The following is a 6000-nucleotide window of genomic DNA, read 5'->3' as shown; positions in this document are numbered from 1 at the left end:
TTTCCAGTGCCCATGTGTTCCAGATGCTTCCCTAGTTTTTCTTCTATTAGTTTGAGTGTGTCTGGTTTGATGTGGAGGTCCTTGATCTACTTGGACTTAAGCTTTGTACAGGGTGATAAGCATGGATCGATCTGCATTCTTCTACATGTTGACCTCCAGTTGAACCAGCACCATTTGCTGAAAATGCTATCTTTTTTCCATTGGATGGTTTTGGCTCCTTTGTCAAAAATCAAGTGCCCATAGGTGTGTGGCTTCATTTCTGGGTCTTCAATTCTGTTTCATTGGTCTATCTGTCTGTCTCTGTACCAATACCATGCAGTTTTTATCAATATTGCTCTGTAATACTGCTTGAGTTCAGGGATTGTGATTCCCCCTGAAGTCCTTTTATTGTTGAGGATAGTTTTAGCTATCCTGGGTTTTTTGTTATTCCAGATGAATTTGCAAATTGTTCTGTCTAACTCTTTGAAGAATTGGATTGGTATTTTGACGGGGATTGCATTGAATCTGTAGATCGCTTTTGGTAAAATGGCCATTTTTACTATATTAATCCTGCCAATCCATTAGCATGGGAGATCTTTCCATCTTCTGAGGTCTTCTTCAATTTCTTTCTTCAGAGTCTTGAAGTTCTTATTGTACAAATCTTTTACTTGCTTGGTTAAAGTCACAGCGAGGTACTTTATATTATTTGGGTCTATTATGAAGGGTGTCGTTTCCCTAATTTCTTTCTCGGCTTGTTTCTCTTTTGTGTAGAGGAAGGCTACTAATTTATTTGAGTTAATTTTATACCCAGCCACTTTGCTGAAGGTGTTTATCAGCTTTAGTAGTTCTCTGGTGGAACTTTTGGGATCACTTAAATATACTAAGGCTTTATATTTTTAATTTCCAGACCTATTTATCTTTTTAATATTTTATGAATTTTTCAGTTATGTTGCTGGTACCAATCAATTTCTAAAATTTATCAGCAATTGCTTCTTCAAATATTTCTTTTTTTATATCAAAGAGTTTATTGGGAAGATGCTTTCTGGTGGACAAGTTTACTGGCCCCAAGGACCAAGGCCAGGGAAATTGCCATGGGAAAAGGGGGTGAGAAGGAGAGAGGAAGGGGCACTGAGAGAGGAGAGGAGAAAAAGAGCTTTTTTCCCCCAAATCTTTATTCTGTGCCTTTATGGTCTTTCAGCACCTATGGGGTGGTCACAAACCGCCACAGGTTATTACCTAAAGCCTTTATAAGTGTGGCTTTATCTGTCATTCATGTATGTTGAAAGATCCCCGAAGGGAGACCCTCACTCAAGTCTCGGGAAGTCGTGGATCCCAGACACACGAGAGACCAATCTTAATGCAATAAGCAGAGGCGAAGTTTATTACGTATGGAGCAGGAGCTCCATGTATCCCATGCAGGAGACAGAGGCATCGACCCTGAGTGGTTGGGAGAAGGGCTATTTAAAGGAAGAAGTCACAAGCCCCAGGAGATGAGGGGACGTCAAAAGGAAATACCAAACATGTCACAAAGGGAAACTCTCAAAGTCACAGAATTGTTCTTAAGACTCTAGGGTTTAAATCAGGGGAAAGGTCAAGCCCTCATTCTCCTGAGAACAGATCTTGATTCCTGTCCTTTAGGGTAAATGTTTGTCAGAGTTGACGAAGCATCTGCATCTGATACACATCTGGCTAGGCTTCGCCCCCGGTTTTTTGGAATACTATCTGCAGGACACAATGGGGGCTTCAACAAACATCACAGGGGCAGAACAGAACCCATTACTCATTTACTCACTTCCAGTGACATCCGGAGAGTCAGTGAGTCTGCACCAGCCCTCCTGCACTTTTAACCATCTGTCTTCCTGAGTCAGATCCTGTTGCTGAGTTTTGAGCTAGTTTAAAACTCTATCTCTCAGTAGCACTTATAAATTAATGATTGAAATTAATTGTAAACAGTGCCAAAGTGTACAGAAAGGGAAAGAACATGAATGCTAAATAAAGATGGTGGATTTGAACATTAAAAAAAAGTGATTTGGCTTCTCTTTGACATCATGAACTTCATCATGTAACAGGCTGGCTCTGTTGTATTTTATAAGTACCACTAACTAGTGCTTGTAAAATACAGAATATGCTTTGGAAAACAAAATGCTGCTCTTTAATGCTTCCGACTCATAACATAATTCTAGGGAACACATAATTTGAGTGTTCTATTAGTTCCTTATTGGGGAAGATGTTCTTTGTAATGAAAAGGTATTTGTCTCATGCTAGTATCTTAAATTTATTTTTCGGGGGCTGGGGATTTAGCTCAGTGGTAGAGCGCTTACCTAGGAAGCTCAAGGCCCTGGGTTCGGTCCCCAGCTCCGAAAAAAAGAACCAAAAAAAAAATTTATTTTTCTTTTTGAGTTCAGAATATATGGTTGAAGATAGAATGCTCTTTTAATTTAAATGAAAAATAGCTGACAGAAGATAGTAGTAAGAAAAATATAATTACAGAGAAAAGCATCTTCCACTTTATCAGGAAAGCTACTAGAAGGAATAGAGCTAGGAATAAGAAATTGGAGACAAAGGGTATTGCCCCACTTCTACAAAACCATGTGGGCATTCGTCTTTGCTCTCATAAAGCTGCCGTCTACACATCATTGCAGACTGGTGTGCAGATGGTGCATGGCACATGCATGTTTCCACCTAGGGAACCCAACAGAGATTGTCTGTCATAAAAAAAAAAGTCACATAAATTTCCAGCACAGAAACACTGGAAATACTAAGTCAGGGTGCCAGGTTAGGTGTTTGCTGAGGTCTACAGATGTTCATTCCCAGACTAAAATCTTCTTGCTGTGTTCCCATGGCAGAAGGAACAGCGGAGCTCTCCAGTCTCTTTTCTGAGGACAGAACCGCAATCATGAGTACTCCATGAGGGAAACATACCTGTGACTTGGTAATCTGCCAAAGGCTCATAATCACATCACCATGTGGTCCCCGTTACCACACACATATTTCAGGAGGACGTAAACATTCACTCTACAGCACAGATTATCTAGTATTTCAGTGGCTCAATCATTGAGAAAGAAATCTGAGTGTCTAGGTCTTTGGAGAAGGTTGGCTTAGGGGCTACTGATGACAATGTAGAAGCAGCAGATGGGTCCCTGGTCAAGCCTTAGGCTGGGCAGATTGTTCCATGTTTATTCCTAAAAATATACTTCTAGAAAGCTATGTGAGGGCTGGCAACATGGCTCAGAGAGAAGAAAAAAAAAAGGACTTAGCACATAAACTCAAAGACCTGAGTCGACGTCCCAGAGCTCATGCGAAGGTAAAAAGATCCAATTCCACAATGTTGTCCCGATCTCACACATGTGCCGTAATATGTATGTGCACACACATTCATCATACACTATACATACAAGTTAATAATTTTGTCAAAAATGTTAAAAATAAATGTGATATGAATACCATATTTTAGTACATTGGATCTTATACATATTGCACTACAGATAAGAAATATTAGTGTGCCAATCTCTTTTCATGTTATTTAGAGTAATGTACATATTGGCCAAAATGATGTGAGCAATGTAATCCCTGTTGTTCATATGAGAAAAGTGATGCTCTCAGAAGACAATGGAGGAGTGACATGCCAGCCTCAGAGGAGCCTACAGAAGAGCCTGAGTTCCACCTGCTTGTGGTCCAGAGAAGAGGGGGTTATCAACATGAGAGATGAGTAGAAGAGTTAGTTGGCACCCAATGCACAGGAAGTGAGGGCTGCAGAAGCTCAGAGAGGAGGGACCAAGGTGGAGGTGGAAGGCAACATGAGCAATGCAGGTGTCCCCTGAAAAGCTGTATGAGTTCTGTGCCATGACTAGCTTAGGAACAGAAAAGCCCTCAGCACAGTTTTCTGCTGTCTTTCTCGGTTTCACACCTAAGATGTAAACCATTTCTTTGTCTGTATACAGTCTGTATATATCTCGCACTCATGTGTTGCTCCATCACCATCTCTGTCTCAAATCTACTGTGTTCAGATAACCCTTCCATAGAAGCCCATTGCTACCACAGTGCCTGTGTTTTCTCACCACCTTTATCTTACTATGGAGTGGCATTGCCATCTCTCATCATCACAGGAAGAGCAGTGCACATAGAAGTGCACATAGAATCCGTTGCTTCCGCAGTGCTTGTGTTTTCTTGCTACCTTTATCTTACTATAGCGTGGCATTGCCATCGCACATCATCACAGGAAGAACAGTGCACATAATATTTTAAGTGTAAACAGCCGGTTTGTGTAACTTTTACTGCAGCATACAGTTACACATGGCTGTTAACCTGTTATTGTGTTTAATTTATAGGCTAAAGTTTATCAACAACATTCAGGCTTGATGCTATTCCACTGGAGTCTTGCCATGCATTTGCCATGGTTAAGGAACTACTAGTACTACTGAAGGACAGAGAACAGTACAAAAATACATACTGAAAGTACTTGCCAGGATTAATGCGAACGCACAGTCCAAAAGGAGACTATGGAAGCCATCATTTAACCAAAGCCTTCTTAATACATGTGTTTTCCAAATACGTACAATTTTCAGCCAACTAAAGCTTAAGTACCAAAATATTTTTGGTTAAAGTTGTTTTATATGGGAATATTTCTACAACAAGATAATCCCTATAAAGCATGGAACATGAGTCCTGGCACACAGAGTTCAGTGTTAGTAATTTTTTTTTTTTTGGTTCTTTTTTTTCGGAGCTGGGGACCGAACCCAGGGCCTTGTGCTTCCTAGGTAAGCGCTCTACCACTGAGCTAAATCCCCAGCCCCAGTGTTAGTAATTTTTAATGTTAATTAAGTGTATTATGTAAGTGCTTGCCTTAGGATTCAAAATGAACAGAGTATAATTACTCCTCTTGATGGCCCAAGGGCATCCTAATAAATATTAAATACTTAATGAGGCTACGAGCACAAGGACATCTTGGAAGTTACCAAGAATTCTGGGGTTGTTGGCTCCTGCACAGCTCCAATGTGAGGTCTGGCTGATGGTGGGACTGGAGTCAGCCAGCTACCACTAACTCTATCAAGCTGTCAGTTCTCATGGCTGTCAGAGTGCCCGCACTGGCTATTTCTCAAACTGTCCTACCACTAAACATCTTTGAACTGAGACATTGAGCTGAGACATTAAATATTGGAAACCCATACAAACAAGGACTGGTCTATCTACCCTACCTCAACCCATTTCCTCATTGTTCAGAAACACTGAAGTTTCCAGAGTGGAGTCTGTGAGTCTATTCTGGTTTGATGCTGCATACCTACAATAACAGCAATCAAGAGGCTGAGGCAGGAGGACTGCAAGCCTGAGGCTAGGCTGAGGTACATAGTGATACTTTGTCTCAAAAAATAAAATACAGGAAAAGGTAAGAGGCCCACCCGCCCTGAGAATTTTCCTAAGCCCTCAGTTGGGATCCCAGGAAAACCTAACTAAGAAGGTCCCCCAATTCAAATGGGTAGTGTCTTAGTTGGGGTTTCTCCTGTTGTGAAGAGACACCATGGCCATAGCAACTCTTATAAAAGAAAACATTTAGTTAGGGCTGGCTTACAGTTCACAGGTTTAGTCCATTATCATCATGGTGGGAAGCACAGTGGCATGTAGGCAGGCATGGTGCCTGAGAGGTACCTGAGACTTCTACATCTGGATTTGCAGACATCAAGAAGAGAAAAGAAAGGGAGCAACTAGGCCTGGCTTGAGCATCTGAAACCTCACAGCCCACACCACAGTGACAAACTTCCTCCAAAAAGGCCACACCTCCTAATAGTGCCATTCCTTAAGAGCCTATGAGGGCCATTTTCATTCAGACTGTCACAGGTAGAAAGAAACTGCACAGCTTTAAAATGTGTATGTGATCACTAGCCACTGTCTAGGTAGGGGAGGTGGAGGGAGGCACGGTGTAGAGTATATGCAGAATGAATGTTTCTGGGACTCATGACTTCAAGACTAGAAATACTTTCTTAAGTAAACAGTTTGCTCAAATGCCCACAAGTCTATTCCTTTGTC

Source organism: Rattus norvegicus, chromosome 9 (genome assembly GCF_021556685.1).
Source record: "Rattus norvegicus strain SHRSP/BbbUtx chromosome 9, alternate assembly SHRSP_T2T, whole genome shotgun sequence".
In the NCBI taxonomy this organism is placed as follows: domain Eukaryota; kingdom Metazoa; phylum Chordata; class Mammalia; order Rodentia; family Muridae; genus Rattus; species Rattus norvegicus.
The sequence above is the reverse complement of the archived record's forward strand: the minus strand, read 5'-3'. Positions refer to the sequence as shown.